This window comes from Rhinopithecus bieti, unplaced genomic scaffold, assembly GCF_001698545.2.
Source record: "Rhinopithecus bieti isolate Rb0 unplaced genomic scaffold, ASM169854v2 scaffold_115, whole genome shotgun sequence".
In the NCBI taxonomy this organism is placed as follows: Eukaryota; Metazoa; Chordata; class Mammalia; order Primates; family Cercopithecidae; genus Rhinopithecus; species Rhinopithecus bieti.
This window is the reverse complement of record NW_016803181.1, coordinates 1,641,488-1,661,727: the sequence shown is the minus strand read 5'-3', so window position 1 is coordinate 1,661,727 and position 20,240 is coordinate 1,641,488. Positions and strand designations below refer to the sequence as shown.

General features: G+C 42.6%; 1 long non-coding RNA gene across 1 annotated transcript; it reads left to right on the top strand.

Annotated features, from left to right (window-relative positions):
- Positions 1–777: 777 nt before the first annotated feature.
- Positions 778–19,253, top strand: LOC108526848 (uncharacterized). The gene is made up of 4 exons (XR_001884621.1): positions 778–867; positions 1,555–1,687; positions 17,880–17,992; positions 19,163–19,253. It is a non-coding gene; the product is annotated as an uncharacterized LOC108526848 (long non-coding RNA).
- Positions 19,254–20,240: the final 987 nt, after the last annotated feature.

The following is a 20,240-nucleotide window of genomic DNA, read 5'->3' as shown; positions in this document are numbered from 1 at the left end:
TTACTCACATTCAGTGAGAGAGAGACTACTATTTGTGGTTCTTTCTTAAAACTGAGAAAGAAGCTTCAGAAGACATTATCAAATCTATTCTCTAGGCTTATTGACCAGAACTGGCTCACATGCCCATTTCTGAACCAATCACTGCCAAGAGGAAAGTGATATTCATATGCCAGTCTGTCCCATTCTGGATCCGAGGGTGTAACCAGCATCTCTGAGACATGGGCTGTGTGGAACAAAAATCAAAGTGGGGATTATGTTGGTAAAAAAAAAATGGCAATTGATTTTGTATATGCAACCAAGAATGTCACTGTATTGCTTTAAAAATAATTTTGGGGCATCGATTCATTTTCCTAAGAGAAAAAATAAAAATTCCTTTTGAGAATTCAGTTTAGGGAGAAATTAATTGTAGAATGAGCAGCATTATAGAGACACACCTGGTTAGAATTCTGTTTTTGTACTGAGAGAGTCATCTCCCTAAAGTCTCCGTCTTCCCTCCCTTGAACCAGGCATAAGAGTACATGCTTCTTAGGGTCAGGATTAAAAAGTGATAATGTGTGCAGGATACCATGACAAGTAAATAGTCCTAATTTGGGAGTACATGAGCACACAAATGGGAGGTTCCCCTGATCAGACAGTGGGATATTTCTGAAGGTCTATGGGTGGAGGGGATGTGGAGCACAGTCGTATCTGAAAGCTCAGAATGCAAACTTTTGCAACTAGAACCATCTGGAGTGAGAGGGGTGGTGATACAGAGCTGGGACAGATTGCTCTGGGTGTTTCCTCCCCTACAGCATGTTTTCTAGAAGTGAAATCAGGTTACGAAGAGCACTAAGGCAGCTTTGAAGGGGAAGTCCTGAGAGAACAGGCGTGAGTATGGTTGTGTGCTTGTTGGGGAGCGGGGGTGTGGAGAACAGCAGGCCCACTTACGTGGCCTTGCCTGATGGCAGATTAGGTCAATAGTGGATGGCCTCACCTCCTCCACAACTCTTGCCTCTCTAAGTCACCTCTCAGCCAGGGAACATATGGGGATGTCATGAAGCCCAGGCTATGCTCTGGGCCCATTTCCCCAACCCAAAGCATGATTACTCTATATCTCTCTGAGTCTCATTGTTCCCCACCTCCTACAAAGGAAGGGTACTCTCTCCCTCCCTGTCTGTTGTTCCCTCCCAGTGCTGGCAGGGCCTTTATCCTCTATGAGTATGTTTGGAAACTAAAGTAAGAGATTTTCGGGGAGAAGTTTCCATCCAGGCATCATTTACTCAATTTTTTTTTTTTGCATGTGTGTTACCTTAGCCAATGTGCCAGTGTATTTGATGCTCTACAAGAGGTAAAAGTAAGAGGCACTGTGTTCTTCAAAGGTGAAAAATAAGCCCCAGATGTTTCAAACAGCAGCTGAGTCAAAACACTTTCAAAAATGTCCTCTGACTTTGACTCTAGCCCAGACAATGCAGAAAGATAATGTGAAAAATATTCATTTTAAAGAGGAGGATTTTAATGTTGCCCATAAAGCTAATCATATTTCAAATGTTTGAGACAATTTTTGGTATGTTTTAGGGAGACACCAGACCTGAAATGAATGCTGGAGGCTGGCTGAGTTGCAATAAAAGAGCAGGGAATCTTTTAATGTCAATAGGCAGCAGGCCATCTCCATGCCCTCTGCCGTTTTCGTCTTTACAAATGCCATAAGGTAGGTGTGACTATCCCATTTCACAGAAGGGGAAATTGGGGTTTAGGGAGTCAATGTCAGACAGTAGTGATTGGCCAAGTCAATCCCAGTTTGTGTGTTACACGAGTTCCCACCGATACAATGACCTTTGTTCATCCATGTTAGCTCATCGTATAAGATGAGTTAATCACAAATAGGGAAATGTGAGTTCCTGCCCCAGCTCTGCCCCCTTACTAACAGGGAGGCATTGGGTGAATGCCATTTCCTCTCTCTGGGTGAATGGGCTGACTAGATGGTCTCTGAAAGCAGAATCAGCTCTGAAAAGTCAAGGTTGTGTTAGCTCTTTTGCATGCTCATCCGTGTGCTCTTTTAGCTCTGTCATACCCATCTGCTCTCCTGAAGCGGTGTGGCTGGGCAGAGCCTCATGTAAATATCTGGGTGGAAGAAAAGCCTCATGAGATCTTTCTTGACCGGGAGAGCTGCCTTGACCAAGCCTCCCAGGGGGCAGCTATTGGGAGTGGTTTCTCTCCATGAATCACTTGGGGTTGCAATGTGGGAGGCCTTTCTGCTTTCACCGTAAACATCACGTTGTTGAATATATATAGATTAAAAAATAAATGAGATTTCTGTTGAGTTGAGGTATTATGAAACATAACATTTATTCCTACAAACAACTTTGCTATGTGTATAAGGCAATGTGTAAATGAGGTCACACTGGCATGCCCTGGCTGTTTATAGACTGTGAGAGGTGGAGTCAGAGAGTGAAGCAAGCGGGTGAGGTTCATGGACCGGCTTCTCAGAGATGGTGGCTTTGAGAAAGGGAAGGGAAGTCCTAGGCATGATATAGATGTTTGAAACATTTTTGTGATAGATTAAAGCTAAAAAGTAGGTGGAGGACGAAAAAGGCACAGGACAAACTATGAAGACAACGAAGATACTTGTTAAAATTGGGATTAGGGCTTGGCATAGTGGCTCATGCCTGTTATCCCAGCACTTTAAGAGGCCAAGGTGAGCAGATCACCTAGGTCAGAAGTTCGAGACCAGCCTGACCAACATGGCAAAACCCTGTCTCTACTAAAAATACAAAAATTAGCTGGACGTGGTGGCAGGTGCCTGTAATCTCAGCTACTTGGGAGGCTGAGGCAAGAGAATTGCCTGAACCTGGGAGGCAAAGGTTGCTGTTAGCTGAGATCATACCGTTGCACTCCAGCCTGAGTGACAGAGTAAGACCCTGTTTCAAAAAATAATAACAATAATAATAATAATAATAATAATTGGGATTTGTAGGTGAAAGAAGTCAACTTGGGATCTGCTGAATAACCAACTTATTTCCTCTGCTTTCTTTTCTCCTGAGGACAGCTGCTTTGGGTGGGGTTTATACTGAGATATCTAATCCAGGCTCAATGACCATGGGCTGGAAATTGGAGAAGGAAAGGTGGGTGCAGATGTAGATAGATTAGGGAGACCTTTCGGCTACCTGCGGGATAGCCGCTTCTCTTATAAACGTTTCCTCTCTTCTCATTACTTCCTCTTCTGCATTTATCCAACTCACTGAGGATGACTTGCAAAAGATTTGCTGAGCTCTGTGTTTTAATTTCAATGGCAAACTGGATCTTGAAGGAGGGCAGAGCAAACCCTTCAGTAGCACCTGCCCTTGTGGGTGCCATGTTCGTGTTTGTGGGGGTGATGACTTCACGCTGCCTGTGGCTATCCAGCAGGATCACTGAGGAGCAAGACAGAGGAAGGACTCTTTCTTATAGTGAATGCTCTGAAAATGAGAACACAGGCTGGGCATGGTGGTTCACACCTGTAATCCTAGCACTTGGTGAGGCCAAGGCAAGCAGATCACGAGGTCAGGAGTTTGAGGCCAGACTGACCAACATGGTGAAACCCTGTCTCTACTAAAAATACAAAAATTAGCCAGGCATGGTGGTGCCTGCCTGTAATCCCAGCTACTCAGGAGGCTGAGGCAGGAGAATCACTTGAACCCGGGAGGCAGAGGTTGCAGTGAGCTGAGACTGTGCCACTGCACTCCAGCTTGGGCAACAGAGCAAGACTCCATCTCAAAAAGAAAATGAAAACACAGAATTCATCCTGAGGTCTGAATACTTAGGCTTAATAAGTTTTCATGGCAGCAGCTGGTTCTAAGGTACATGGGGGAAAATCATATGACCTTCTTGCCAATGTAAAACATGCAAGATAAAAAACTCAGCACTGACCAACTAGTACAAAGTGGAGGTAAAGCCTACCTTTGTCTAAACTGAAAGCCACAAGACATAGGAAGATGTTCTCGCCTACCTAATGGGGGATTTCCTTTAACAGCATCTATGACAAATGGCTATTAGCCTCTTTGTGTACAATTCCTGTGTTGAGAAACTTAACTACCATTCAAGGGACCCCAGTGACCTCCTGTTGAAAGATGTTCCTCTTTATACAGAGCTGAAAACTACCTCCCAGTAAGTTCCAGCCACGAGTTCTAATTCTGGAACTAGACACAAAGTCTGTTTCCCCTTTCAGATGACAGACCTAATATTGTATGACCATTACTTGTCCCCCTTTTTCTTCTCTTTTCCTTCTCCTAAACCTGTTTTCAGGCCTGAATTCTCTCAACTGTTTCTCAGTCTTAAATGTCTCCCAGACCCTTCTTCTGGAGATGCCCTAGATTTCAGTATCCCAGCTAAAGAAAGTCATCTGGGATGAACAGAAGATTACAGATGGGTTGGGTCTAGTGGCTCATGCCTGTAATCCCAGCATTTTGGGACGCTGAGGCAGGAGGATTTCTTGAGCCCAGGAATTCAAGACCAGCCCCAGCAAAACAGTGAGAGCTGTCTCTACAGAAAAAAAAAAAAAAAAAAAATGGCCAGGTGTGGTGGCATGTGCCTATAGTCCCAGCTACTTGGGAGGCTGAGGTGGGAGGATCACTTGAGCCTGGGAGGTGGGGGCTGCAGTGAGCCATGATTGTGCCTCTGCACTCCAGCCTGGCTGACAGAGAGAGACTCTGTCTCAAAACTAAAGTAAAATAAAAGTAAAAAAATGTTACAGATGGGTCTGCTGGGCATAGAGGCCAGTGGAGCTATGTCTCTTGAGCTGCGCATTGATGTTATTATGGCTAGTTAATCTCAGTATCTTATATTAATTGAAAGAAACTAGACACAAAAGCTTACAGTCTGCTTCATTTATATGAAATCAAGAATAAGCAAAACAAACCCTTGGTGATGAAAATCAGAAAGTTATTTCTCTGGGGAGGAGGAAGGGTAAATTCACTGGAAAGGGGAATAAGGGAATTTTCTGCAATGATAGAAATGTTCCTTATTTAGTTTGGGATAGAAGACACATGGGTTTACCGTTTGCAAAATTCATCAAATTGATATCTAATTTGTATATTTTACTGTATGTAAGTTGTACTTTAAAGAAAACTCATGTTTTTCATACAGCAAACTGTTTCCTCAAAATTTCTTTTCATTTATTTAGCTTGAGATATTTACAAGATAAAAAAGTGCCACAAATGTATATATCAAGAAGAGCAGCTGCCTGCTTTTCTATTGAAAGCCAATTAAGCGTGCACTGATTTTTCTTCTCTACCATGCACTTCCACTTTTGTGCTGAAAGAAAAAGAAAACAAAATCTCAATCACAAGTGATGTTTGAATGCCAATTACCTTCATAAAAACTAATTGCTCCTCAGAATTTCATTAAAACACAACGATTATAAAGTGATTCGAAAAATCTCTTTACTGAACTGAAATATGACCTGTATGCCCACGGAATACAGGGAAACGGTACTTTTTAAACAAATGTTAATTAAATAAAAGCACATGGTCATAGAGGTTTCTTTATAGGCTCTGCAGTATAAAGAGGAGGTCTTTTTAAAAAGCAAATTTTCGAAGACGTTCTTTTCTATTATGTTTGACTTGGAATTTGAACGTTAGTTCAGCCCACTAAAGCGGCAAGAGACAGGTTTTCCAGAGATCAGAAAGAACTCTCTCTTCAGTCAGTAATTGGGACCATTTTCAAAGTTTAGCCCCCAAGTGATCCAAATCCTTGATTAAAGAAAAAAGCCAGCAGAGCCCCATAACTCCAGTCTTACCACAAGAAAACAATAGACAAATTTCATTATAGGCACATCCTTTGATACACCTGACCAGTACTCAAAACTGTCAAGGTCATCAAAAACAAGGTAAGTCTAAGAAACTGCCACAGTTAAGAGGAGCCTGAGCAGACATGAGGACTAAATGTCATGTGTGCCCTGGGTGGAATTCTGAAACGCAAAAAGGACATTAGGGAAAAACTGAGGCAATTGGAATGAAAAACAGACGAACAAACATGATCTTTCATGAATAATAATGTATTAATATTACTTCATTAATTATAACAAATATATTTAATATTCTAATGTAAGATGTTAATAATAGGGGAAACTGGGTGAGAGGGGCATGAGAACCCTCTGTGCCACCTTCTCAATTTTTGTAGTCTAAAATTAGGTCTAAAAAATAGGCTCCTAAACAATTTGTATAGTATTAAAAAAAGTCCAGAAGGTTACCCACCAAAATATTTTCAGAGGTTACATATTTCCAGAAAGAGATGAAAGTCTTTTTTTTTAATATATGAAAAAGAGGCCACAGCAGCAGGTGCTTCTACCCTGAACCCTTTGCATACTTCTTCAGGTCTTGGGAAGGGCAGTATTAGTTTCTGATGTATACTTTGACACTGCAAGGACTCACACCTGATGAATATGAGTTTGAGTTTTGATCCTAAATCAAGTGTTCCACATTTTGGCTAACATTTGGTAATGCTAGTCTTTTTGATATTAGCAACTTTAGTGGCAATGGTGTCTCATCTCAGTTTTAATTTGTATTTTCCTGATGACAACTGATGTTTACAGCTTTCTATGTTTTTATTGGCCATTTGTAGATTCTCTTTTGGAAAGTCCTTCCTTCTGGGAACTTGGCTTCACCTTCCCTCATTGGGTTCCAAGTCTAAAACCTGGGTTAGCTCCAGTAACTGGGCAGGAAATCATGGATTTTTTTATTGGGGCAACTGCCCTCTGGTGTTTTGTTTTTGTTTTTGTTTTTTTTTTCTTTTTTTTCTTTTTTTCCCCTTCCTTCCTCTCCCCTCCCTCCCTCCCTCCTCCCCCTTCCTTCCTCCTTCCTTCCTTCCTTCCTTCCTTCCTTCCTTCCTTCCTTCCTTCCTTCCTTCCTTCCTTCTCTCTGTCTCTCTCTCTCTCTCTCCACGGGGTCTCATTTCACCCAGGCTGTTCACACAGCTTACTGCAGCCTCAACCTACTGGGTTCAAGCAATCCTCCTGCCTCAGCCACCTGAGTAGCTGGGGCTACAGGTGTGCCCCTCCATACCCAGCTAGTGTTTGTATTATTATTATTATTATTATTATTTGTAGAGACAGGGTCTTAGTATGTTACCCATGCTCATCCTGAACTCCTGGCCTCAAGTGATCCAACCACCTCAGCCTCCCAAAATGTTGGGTCACTGGCATGGGCCCCTGGGTCACAGTGCCCAGCTCCTTCAGTGTCTTGATCATTCATTTTTGGTTTATTTTGATGGTAAACTGAAGAGCTCTTTGTTAACTGTCCATCTATTTTGCCCCTAGGAATGCTGTGTTTTCTTAACTGTTTCTATAGCTGTCTTGGCCTGGCCCTCTGGACTGCTCCAACTTTGCTGCTCATCATGATTAGATCTATCTGATTTTTGACAGCTACACATCATCATCTGTCCTCTACTCCCCCTACCCCCACTGGGTAGCAGGGTGGTTATGATCATCTCTATTGCTATCAGTTAGCTTAGTTCTGTGTTCTGCGATCACCTTTTCTACAGTTACCAATGACCTGCGAAGAAGAGGCATCACTGTGCTTTTTAGTGATGCTGGTGTGCCTCTCACCAGTGTACTGCTTATGGCTTTCCTGTGCACTGTAATTATTTGGTGAGTATCCTGGCTTCACGTGGTAGATGTACTCCAGCATGCCCACTTCTGTGAATCTTTCAATCCCTTCTTCCAGCAGCTGCTAGAGTAATTCTGGCATTTCACCCTCCCTTAGTGGGAGCCATTGCTTTTCCCATGCATCTAAGAAATAGCCTAGAGACTAGAACATACCATTGCTTAGGGTCCTTGCTAAAAAGTTAACATCTGCATTTCAGAAACATACTCCTAAACCAATAAACTTTTTAGAAACCAAAATAAAATTATAAGTCCCTCAATTGATTGAATGGATGCCTTCTCTCTGCCAAGTGAATTCCCAAATAAACCTGAAAAACTAGTTCAAACCATTATGGAAAGGAGGAGTTGGGCATGCCTCATTAGACACTCCTGTCCCTTTGGAGTTCAGGCACAACTGACCAGCATTAAGATTGAAACAGAGATCTTAAGACTGACAAAACAGACTCTTTGTAGCAATAAGATACTAAATTCCAACTTGACTTTAGGATAACATCACATGACAGATAACAGGCCTTGAAAGCAGTCAAAATATTTTACTCCAAAATATATTTCTTTGACATATTTTGAAATGGCCACGCACAGCTGTCTCTTATGGGGAAAATCTACATTTTGTAGAGAATCCCTTTCCCTTTCAAGGTCTTTTCCTGATCCAGGAGAGATTAAGAATCTAGCACCTTTTTAGGTCTGACAAGAGACATTTACCCTCTATTCTCTCTGAAGCCTGTTTCCTAGAGGCTTCATCTACATAACAAGAACCTTGGTCTCCACAACGCTTTATCTTAACCCAGACACTCCTTTCTACTGATTCCAAATCTTTAGATTAATAACTCTTACAACCAACTGCCACTCAGAAAATCTTTGAATCCACCTGTGACCTGGAAGCACCCCACCTCCACTTTGAGTTGTCTCATCTTTCCAGACTGAGCCAATGTACACCTTACATGTATCCATGAATGTCTGCCTTTAACTTCTGTCCCCCTAAAATGTATAAAATCAAGCTGTAACCCAACCACCTTGGGCATATGTTCTCAGGACCTCGAGAGACTATGCCTTGAACCTTTGTCACTTGTATTTGGCTCAGAATGAATCCCTTCAAATATTTTACAGAGTTCGACTTATTTTTGTCAACATATTCCTTATTCAGTATTATGTTCTAGCCTCTTTGATCAAGTAACTCAGAATCCAGTCCCATGTGTGGACATGCTAGGTGGATCTCCCTGGGGTGCAGTCCCTTTTCTCCTTTGTCGGGCCCAGCACATCTGCAGCTGGGTTAAGCTGCAACTTACTTCTAGTTAGAAGACACAGTTAGAGGCCCAGTGGCCCAGAGCGGAGATAGAGGACTCTGCATTGTCTTCAAGTAAGGGAGTGGTCCTAGCTCTTAACAGAGAGAGGTGGTTCACTTTCTTCTTCAGATGGAAAAGATCTAGAGGAATCTGGGAACTCAAGAGTGTGAGGAAAATCAACCTATGTATTCCATTCCACCTCACAGGTCGGGATTCATTCTTCCCCAACCACATTCCTAACCTTGACATAACAGATCTGCCTTGATTAAGAATTTTAACCCTCACTGGAGTTCTAGCAAAAATCACCATTAAGACATGGGACTGTACCTGGGCCTCAACTTTTCCTGCCCTCTCTCTTCAGGTGAGGAAAGCCTCTTTACCTTCCTAAAGACCCTCTGACTTTAATGCTGGCTTTCAGTAGCCCATTAATTGCTCTGAGCCTTTTCTTGAGCTAAATTATTTCTGTAAAACTTCAATGGAGTATAGCAACAGCATCCTATCTCACTTCTCGAAGATTACTCTTTCCCCTATATTATTCTAACACTAAGTACATAGCACCAGCTATCGTATTCCCTTTTCCCTATGCACCATTCTAATTCACCATAAAGGAAGTTTTAGTAATTGGAACAGGAGCTGTCTGTGCTCCGCTGCCTCCAGTGATGGGGTCTTCATTGCCAGCCAGATGGTGAGTGAGCCAGTTGCTAAGCATCATTTCATTGCCTGCTTTCTTGGACCACTCTTGGCACTGTTGGGATGCTTCAGAGGCTGAATTCTCTGGGAAGCAGAGTCTGAGATAAAGGTCGGTCTGCAGGATATTTATTAGGGAGTGTCCCTGAGACCATTTGTGGAATTACAGAGGAGAAAGCAGGATTGGGTAGTAGAATTATTCATTTAAAATTTTATATTACAAGAATTATATGATCATTGTGGAAAACTTAGCAAATGAAGAGATGTAAAAGAAGCAAAATTCTAAAATTCTCCTACAATCCCAACACTGCTAATCTTTTGAGGAAATTTTTTATGCATTTTTTTTTTTTTTTTTTGAGGTGGAGTCTCGCTCTGTCACCTATGCTGGAGTGCAGAGGCATGATCTTGGCTCACTGCAACCTCTGCCTCCTGGGTTCAAGTGATTCTCCTGCCTCAGCCTCCTGAGTAACTGGGATTACAGGCATGAACCACCATGCCTGACTACTTTTTGTATTTTTAGTAGAGATGGGGTTTCACCATGTTGGTCAGGCTGGTCTTGAACTCCTGAGCTCGTGACCTGCCCACCTCAACCTCACAAAGTGCTGGGATGTCAGGCATGAGCCACCGTGCCTGGCCATTTTTTATATATTCTTATACTCATGTATATATAATTCCTTTTAAAATGATGGTTGCATACTGTACTTAATGTTTCATAATCGACTTTTCTCATGCATATCTTATGAACATTTTTCATGACAGTGAATACAATCTACTTTGTCATTTTAGTAACTGCAGAGAGAGGCTTACACATCCAATGAAAGGTTGTGTAATGTATGTCTAAGAGAGCTGACTCAGACCAGACCGCCTAGATGCAGATATTAGTTCTGCATTGACTAGCTTTATGACCTGGTTAGCGAACCTCTCTGTTCCTCAGTTTCATCATCTGTGAAATGCTGACAGTAATTGTAGTACCTATATCTATTGGGAGGCCTAGATAAGTTAATATATGCAAAAAGTTAAGAACAGAGCCTGGCATTCTATAAGTGCTACGTAGGTGGTGTTAGTGCTTTGTACAAAACACCATCATTTAATTGACCAAAGTTTCTTCATTCTGTTTTTTGTTTGTTTGTTTGTTTTTGTTTTTTTTGATAATGTTGTGATGGATTCACTTCTTTTTTTTTTTTTTTTTTTTTTTTTTTTTTGAGACGGAGTCTCGCTCTGTCGCCCAGGCTGGAGTGCAGTGGTGCGATCTCGGCTCGCTGCAAGCTCCGCCTCCCAGGTTCACGCCATTCTGCTGCCTCAGCCTCCTGAGTAGCTGGGACTGCAGGTGCCCACCACCATGCCCGGCTAATTTTTTGTATTTTTAGTGGAGAGGGGGTTTCACCGTGTTACCTAGGATGCTCTCGATCTCCTGGCCTTGTGATCTGCCCACCTCGGCCTTGCAAAGTGCTGGGATTACAGGTGTGAGCCACCACGCCCAGCCAATAGATACACTTCTTCTTGGGGTGGGTCAGGGACATTTGTTTGCCTGTTCCCTCAGATACCTTCCTAGAATTAAGATTGCTGTGCTAAAAGGCAAGTGCATTAATAAAAAATTTTTTTGATATTTGTTGCCAGAGAAGCCAATTACATCATTCATTGCACCAATTTCCAGAAATAGCACATATGTATGCAAGTGCCATTTTCTCATACTATCGCCAACAAAAGCACAATCATACATATAAACCCTTGTTAGTCTGCTAGGTGGAAAATGAGGTTTTAATTTATATTTATTACTAGAGGGATTGAATTTTTCATAATTTTGTCCATTCTGTTCCTTTTTTCAAATGGCTACTTATGGCCTTTGCCTATTTTTCTAATGAGTGTTACTTTTTTTTTTAAATATAAAATAACTATACATTAAGGGTACTTGTATTGGTCCTTTTTCACACTGCTAATAAAGACATACCTGATACTAGGAAGAAAAAGAGGTTTAATTGGACTTACAGTTCCACATGGCTGGGGAGGCCTCAGAATCATGGCAGGAGGCGAAAGGTACTTCTTACATGGCAGTGGCAAGAGAAAATGAGGAAGAAGCAAGAGTGGAACCCCCTGATAAGCCCATCAGATCTCGTGAGACTTATTCACTGTCCTGAGAATATCACGGGAAAGATTCAATTACCCCATGATTCAATTACCTCCCCCTAGGTCCCTCCCACAACATGTGGAAACTCTGGGAGATACAATTCAAGTTGAGATTTGGGTTGGGACACACCCAAACCATATCAGTACTCTATCATATTTTGCAAATCTTATATATAAAGCTGACTCATGAAATTTTAATATTGAAGTTTGGGTTAGGCATTATAGCTAGGTTGGGTATGAAAGAGATTACTTGGTTTTTAGTAACTTTTAAAATGGACTAGTAAACCTTGATGAAGGGTATTGTATGTGGAAGTTCTTTCTATGATTCTTCCATTTTTTTCTCTTGTTTGAAATTATATCAAAATCAGAAGCTCCCGCAAACCCCACTCCACACACACACACAAGCAAATTGATTTATGGGGTAATTGGTGCCCCACTAACCCCACGGCTACCTACCTATTTTTTTTTTTCATTATGTTTGTGGCTGTTATAAGTAGAGAGGCCCCACGGCCGTGTCTGTGGGCAGCCTGGGACAAGTCTACAAGCTACCCCTACTGAGATCAGCTACGTCAGGCTCTGCTCTCCCCTGGCCAGAACCTGGGTCTGCTGGAATAATCATACCCTTTTGGTCTGTTATCACGTGCTCAGTATGCTGCTTGAAATGCTTAAGATCCTGTTGGCTTTCCTAGCTTCTTTGGTTAGGAAGTCCCCTCCTTCTCACTGGTCTCAGGAGGATAGGTGGTGGCAATGCAGCTTGCTTCTGTTTCCTCCATCCCTCATCTGTCTGTGCTGCTTATGCAAAGGCCCACTCACTTAGAGGAGAAAGACTCCATTCTTAGTTCCATCGCTGCAGCTACAAAGTCAGTCCTTAGGCAGACTGACATACCTGCAGAAACAACCCCCAACTCTTTATGGCTTAATTCAATAAAACTTATGCTACCTATCCAACATGAGCTGTGGAGGATTGGGGTCAAGTAGCATGGGGTTAGTGATGGCTCTGTGATGGCTGTCCTCCACATACTTACTCAGGGATTCAGGCTAACAGAGGCTCTGCCACCCATCACGTTACCAGCTACCACAGCAAAGGAAGAGACAAGCATAGAGAAATTATACTCACTTTTCTCTACCTTGGCTCTAAGGGGTCACATATGATTTTCACTCACATCTCATTGGCCTCAATGGTCACAAGGCCTTGCCTAACTGCAAGATGGCTGGACAATGTGGGGAGGGCCATAGAATATGTGTGAACTTTGCTGTCTCTGCTCGCTCCCAGGATTAGCCTCTGGGCACTTTCTCTCAGCATTGCCATTCAAATATTTATAATATTTTGTTTAATGTCTGCCTTCCTGCTTGACTCAGAGAGGTTGGGTCCCTGTCTTTTTTGTTCACTACTGGATTCTTAATGCCTAGCAAGGTGCCTGGCACATAGTATACCAATAGAGTTGTGACTTTTGGTGCCATCTGGTGGCAGCACACAGATATTACAGGAGCAGACACTTTTAGGACCAGGATTTCAATTATTTCTGGAAGATGCAAGCAGGAGTGTGGGGAAGTGAAACAGAGCATTAGAAAATAAAAGATTTTCCAACATTTTGGTAGACAAGTGCTCCAGAGTGAGATTCTCTTGGGGTCATAGCATAGCTTTCCTATCAGTTCTGGCCCACCTCAGTTTCTCTCTTCTCGGGTGTGGCTGGTGAAAGAGCTACTGGAGTAGTCCGGGTTTTCAGAGTTGTCAGGACACAAAATGAGTTAAAATGACACACCAAAGAAAATTCAAAAATCTACCCACAGCTGCGAAATCCGTTGCAAAACAAATCAATTCACTGGTCTACCTCCACTCTGGCCTGCCCACCTCCAGGGAACAGAATACAGATAAAGCCAGTGACTTTTTTTTTTCTTTTTCTTCAAGTGTATCACCTTTTCCAGACCCGTGTTCACGTGGCTTTTGTTAAAGCTGAAAACATTCAACGTAAAGAACCATGTTAAGGAGGCTTCTAAAAATTTATCCGGCCCCAGACCTTGAGGTTTCCGAGAAGTGTCAGGGCCATCTCTGGCTGCCGACTGCTGGGCCAGATGAAAGACAATGACCCCGGGCAGATGAACGGTTTTAAAGAGGAAAGCTTTTTTGTTGTTGTTGTAATTCTTTATTTATTTATTGTTGTTATTCTTTATGTATTTATTGCTTATTATTTGGATACACTTTTACACACAATGTGATTTATCTCCTATGTTCTAAAAGTGAAATTAAGAAGTGTTGCAGTCAATGTTGTTATAATGCCCTATAACTTTACAAACTCATTCAGCAGCTGGAAGCAATTGACATAGGGTAGCATTTGACTTGAACAACACTTTAAAAAGTCAACTTGAATCTTAATTGAAATACCCTATATTTCACATTGGATATACGACCCAATTCTAATCTTTTGTTTCCTTTTAAAAGCAAAGGCAGTGAAGTATTGTGCTCTTTATGAGGACTGTGTATTATTATTAAGTGACAATATTTACTCTAATAAGGAGGTTTTTTTAAAAATCAACTCTCTGATAAATTACTTCTGTTGTTTATTTTTTTTCAGTTATGTATTGGTATTTAATTCTCATATGCTTTATAAATATAATTTCTATTTTATAATGAATTACTAATACATAAGTCATTATACATATTGTTTGTGATATTAATATTAGTCATATAATTTTTTCTTAAGCGAAGCTTAATCAGAAGGAAATAGTGGGAGACGGGAAAAATTGCAGAATGGTAATGGAAAGAGTGCATTAGTGAGGTTTCTGCACTGTCACCCTTTACCCAAAGACTCCGGGCTCTTCCACGTAAGTGGCCCCTTGCTCTCTGGAATCCATTATCTCCACAGGATGTCCATGATGTGCTTAGCGAGATGGAAACAGTGGTGCCTGGCTGCTGGCTCTGGGGAAGAGGAACCTGAGGACAACAACATTTCCCAGAAAATAAGAAACAAAACACAACTGAGTTAAACAATGAAGAAAGCAAGCTTTGATGACAAACTTTTGGCTGAGAAGTTGTGCTTTGTTTATGAGGAACTGATGAACTGGATGAGGAAATGGTTTTGGTTTGTTTGGTGGTGAACAAAGATTTACAAATACACACATCTTGCAAATACCATTTCTAGGAATAAGAAAGAAAAAAAAAACCTGTGAAAGTTCACGGAGATGACAGACTTTCTGGGATCAGGGAGGACAATCTTGCATTTTTAATTAATAATAACTAACACATATTGGGCACTTGGTAGGTGGCAGACACCAGGTTAAGTGTTTCTATGAGGTTTCTCCTCCAGTTCTTATGGGTACTCTGTGTAGGGTCTTAGAAAACAATGCCCCAAAATGAAGGCCTCAGAAGCAACAGTTTCTCTCTGACTTTCTCCTGCTCTCTTATCTCTGGCTTCTCATTCTCTCCCAAGGCTAACCATAGAAACTAGAATTCCCTTTCCCCAAAGTGGGTAATAGAAGCCAGAATCCTTTTCCCCCAAGTCAGCCATAACCTAAAATATTACTTTAACTTTCCTCCTGTCTTTCTGTGTAAAAACTGGCCATGAAGAAATTATCTGACCTGCCTTGTTTGACTATAGGTCATAAGACCCCCTTGCCAGAGAGGGTCCTGTCCCACACCCAGTAGGAAGAAACGCTGCACAAGAGACCAAGAAGAATTGAGATGGACAGCGCTGGGCTTTCCCAGTCTCAGTGTTAGATCAGACCCTTTCTGTCCATACTTTGTTGAACATAAGCATAAAATAGACAGTTTCCCCTGTATCTTTGGGTCTTCATGCTGAAAGTTCCCGTGTCATGTAAAACTATGATCAAATACACGCGTCTACCTTGTCTCCTATTAATCAGCTTTTGTCAGCAGTTTCCAGTGAAACGTCAGAAGGTGATGGGGAAGTTTCCCCTTGGCCCCAATGTCTGTTAGGTAGATGTTCCTATGACCCCCATTTTACAGAGGAGAAATGGGCTTAGGGAAGTTCTATAACTTGCCCAAGGTCATGTAGCTGGGAGGCTGAGACCAGGACTCCTCCCTAGGCCACTGTCTCCAGGGTCCTGGCTGAGTTGCCTCTTCCTATTTTCTTCATTGCTAAGTCAGCAATATAGTTGAACTATATTAAAATTTATTTATTGTGCCATGCTGGGGGCTGGGGACATAGCCGTCTATGAAGAAGGGGCCCTGTGTCCTCAGAAGTCATATACATGGCTAGCCAAGGTTTTATGTGACTGATTCTTCTGGCCCATGGTTGCCACTCCTCCCATCCTCCTCCCTCCCTGCAAACAACTTTTCTTGGCCCTGCCTAACATCAAAACTCTGAACTCAAAGGAGCCCAGAGAACAGCTAGAGGCCCCTAAGCCACCCTTTCCTGTGACGAGGTTCTTAGAATTCTTCAAAAGATTTACCCAACATGATAGGGTAACAAAGTCTGCCGAGGATCTCAAACCAGACTGAGGTGTATTTTCTTCAATGAGATGCTTTAAACTTGTTGAAACGCAGTCACTCAGTTTGCTGAAGATTAATTATTTTTTGCCCTGACCTGGAGAGGGAAAGTACAACAGGCAGTGCAGAGGCTCATAGGATGAGAAAGTCAGCTGGGCTCTGAATTTTCTTTCTTGCTTTGTGAATAAATATTTGCACCTACAAACACAAAAGATACTGAGAGTGGCGGGTATTTTTCTGCTAACCTGTGGAAGAGACAGCACATAAGTAATGCAGCTCAAGTAGGCCCTGAATGTGGCAAGCGTGGGGGTAACTGGGGCTTGGAGCTCTTCCTGTGTTTTAGCACAGGACTAAGTGTGCGCCGACTGGCAGCTTTCTTGGAGTCAAACGTTGTGTCGCTGTTAGGGACAGAGTTCAGGACCAGGATTTGGAAGACCCAGGCACAAGGTTTTTGCTTTGTGACTAATAATCCACAATCCTTCGCACATCATTTAACTGCTCTGCCTTGGTTTCCTTCTTCACATAAGCGGGATAATAGTGCTGTTATCCTTCCTTGTCGGTTTTGCTAATTAACTAAATCCATTAAATTATTTTGCAATATCCTGGTCAAAGGTCTTAGCGATATGTAGAACTAGTCATATGAAAGCACGGCTTTAAAAAGCTCTGGCTGAAGGATAAAGAGCCATGCTTTGCCATGGCATGGTGGGGAACCACTCAAAATCCCTACAATTGGTATGGAGATTATTAGGTTGGTGCAAAAGTCATTGCGGTTTTTGCCATTACTTTTAATGCCAGAGCTTCTTTAGCTAAAGAAGAAAGAGGCAGAAGGAAATTATTATCAGAACTTCTCTAAAGGCTGTAAAGCAGAACCTCTCAGAAAATACAGCTGTCAGTAGCCCTCCCTTGAGGTCTTCCCTGTGAATTCAGCTGCCAGGGAGAGAGACTGCCCATTCTATTCACATCCAAAAGCCTGATAGAACCTTCTATACCTTCTCATTGAAGCCCTGACACTCCTCCCCAGTCCCCTAGCTCAGTTTGGTATATAAAGCCTTTATCTCTGTCTACTGGGGTGAGTTACTCCTCACTGAATCTCTCTGTTGCAGATGTACATAAACTCTTTTTTTTGTCTTACTCATCTGTCTTTTGTCAGTTTAATCTGTAGACCCCACAGAGACTGAATGGGAGAGAGGAGAGGAAAAGTTTTTTCCTCCCCTACAACATAAAAATTCCTTTACTACCCAACTGCTGCCCACCGAGTGCCCTGTACTCCACTGTACACATTCATCTGGAGCTCTTAATCAAACACATTTGTTCATACTTCTGTCCAAGCTGTTTCCTTTGCCTGAGATGCCCTAATCTTCCTTGTTTGTTCTGGAGCCAGGCATTGGGTTTATACCTCCCTTTCCTCACCATGACTTGTTCCCTTGAAAGCTGAATGAACTCGCGCAAGTTACTTAGCTTATCTGAACTTCCTTCCCTCGTTTCTAACTTGTGAATAATAATTCCCAGTGGCACAGCTGGAGGTTCTGGGAGGGAAAGAACAGGGAGCACACCTGTTATCCCAGACCCGATGGCTGTGAAGAATGAGAGGACGTTCGAGGAAGCAGTGGGAAAACTGGTTCTGTTCAACCTGTGTTTGAAACATTAGCAGTCAGAGCAAGAGATAATAGAGCAGAAGGTCAAAAGATAGTGCCTTTTTAAATGTGGTCACTCTCCTTGATAGCAGAGCCTGCCCATGCTTCCGATGTAATTTCCACACCAGCCGACACGAGGATGTAAGGAAACGGAGTTCACGCAGCACGTGGCGCAGGGCTTGATAAACAGAACTCAGTAAGCGTGAGTTATGACTATTTTTTTTTAAATTAACTTACTCTTTTACCAGTGTTCCATGTGCTTTACGCATAACTTACCATGGTACTTATTTGCTTGGGACATTGTGTGGCCTCTTTGCACTGCAGTGTCCTCATCTGTGAGATGGGAATGCTAGCAGCACTGTCGTCTGGGGGTATTGTGAAGATGACTTGAGATGATGCATAAAGCCCTCTGAACAGGAAGAACCCAGAAGGCATCAACCATTATAGTTGCTTGGTGGGAGGGAGCTGAGCAACACCCTAAGCATGGCTGGGCCTAACGCATGTTAGGTAACTCCAAGTACATTTGGGAAGGACAAATATGTCAAGATCTACTCTAGTGAGGATCAGGAGAACTGCAGCTAGTGCTGTGGGCTGTCCAATGTGGGGAGGTGGGCACAGCTGCACGGGTGCTCTAAGCTGTAGGTCTTCTGTGCCTTACTTACCTCCTGGGTTTGACTGGAAGACTTTTGGAGAAAACAGTGAAACCACCTTTGCAAAAATGATAACAGAAAGAAAATTAAGACAGTGAAAGAGATCTGACCTACCTGACTCCATCTTGCATCTAACCTCCAAGCTGTCTTTGTTCATTCCTGGACATAGGCTGAACTAACTTTGGGAGGAACCTAGTTTATAGTTTAACTTTGAAACAAAGATGATAGCAGCCCTTTGCCGAAATGAACCCTCTTCTTGCCAGGGGACCAGAATATCTTTGTAGGACTACCAAATTAGCCACAAGATTAGAAATGATGGCATAGGAGTCATGTAGCTAGCTAGAGGCCACAAGACTAAACCTTACCAATTGCTCCTATGGATAACATCACTATTATAAAACCTCAGATTGGTGCTCAAGATCATTTTCAGACCCTGCACTCGATGGATCAGCTGGTGCTACTCAGATCAATACACTGCCTCATCTGGTCTTGTGGCCCCCACCCAGGAAATGACTCAGCACAAGAGGACAGCTTTGACGCCCTATGATTTCATCTCAGACCCCACCAGTCAGCTCTCCCTACTACATGGCTCCCTACCCACCAAATTATCCTTAAAAAAACCCCAGGCTCCAAATTTTGGGGGTGACTGTTTTGAGTAATAATAAAACTCTGGTCTCCCATTCAGCCGGCTGTACATGAATTAAACTGTTTCTCTATTGCAGAAAGTTTGTTGTCTTGATAATCGGCCTGTCTGGGCAGTGGGCAAAATGAACCCCATTGGGTGATTACAACAGCAGGATTTCAAATGCAAAGGTAAGGAAAACTATTACACGTCCCTGTGTTCTGGCAGCAGCTTTGAGGCTATGCCAGCCCTCCCTCTTGCTGTGAAGTTGCCTATGGATGGGGCACTGTGAGCCATTCCAAAGAATAAAGATGTGATTATTGCATTCAATTGAACCCTTTCAATGACCTGTGGTTAGTCTGGGTAACATGTAGTGGTCAGAAAGAAAGAGATATTGGAGATTGTGTTTCCGTCTGTCTAACTGAAAACATGCATGTGGATGAAGGGAACAAGCTGTGTCCTGAGGAGGGACAACGTACTCCTCTACCAAAGTAATTTTGTTTTCTCAGGCCCCATTGGTGGCTCATACCCTCAAGTCTGACTTTCGATTTTCCCCTTTTTGGCCTACTTCCTTCTGGAGGCAGTTCTGGGGGAAAGAAACCTCAAGAGGCAGGTGGTAGGAAGTCAGGCCAGGCTATTAGACTCGGGAAGGGAGAGTATATGGAGGCCAGGTCTTCCTGCTAATAGGAGATGAGGCTTTAGAAGCCACAAAAACATGAGACTAACCAAGGCTACCTGGCAATCCATTTCTATCAGCTCCCATCCTGACTGCCTTTCAGCATTCACAGTTCAGCCTGGAGGAGGGTCTTTGAAGGTATAGGGATCAGAAAGAATTTTCTCCTTAGGTAAGATAAACTTTAATTTCTTTCTCTCTTCTCAGTAGGATTTAACCTGATCTTCAAGAGAGCAAGCCAAGAACTGGGGCAACCGTAGGTCAGGGGCTGGGGCTTTCTAAATGCAAGGGGATGTGCCAGGGAGATGTTCATGCTGGTCCTAGCCCAAGGTGGGAAAGTACTGGAGCTCGGGGGGTGGTGGCAATATGGAATTGGGAGGTAGGAGGTCTGCTACTGCCAAGGCAATAAAAGAGAAAGTGTTAGCAGTTCCTATTCTAGGAGCAGCTTACTCTACAGGGAAGCAAGAGTGCATACTTTTATAGGACTTCAAAGCAAAGAATAGTC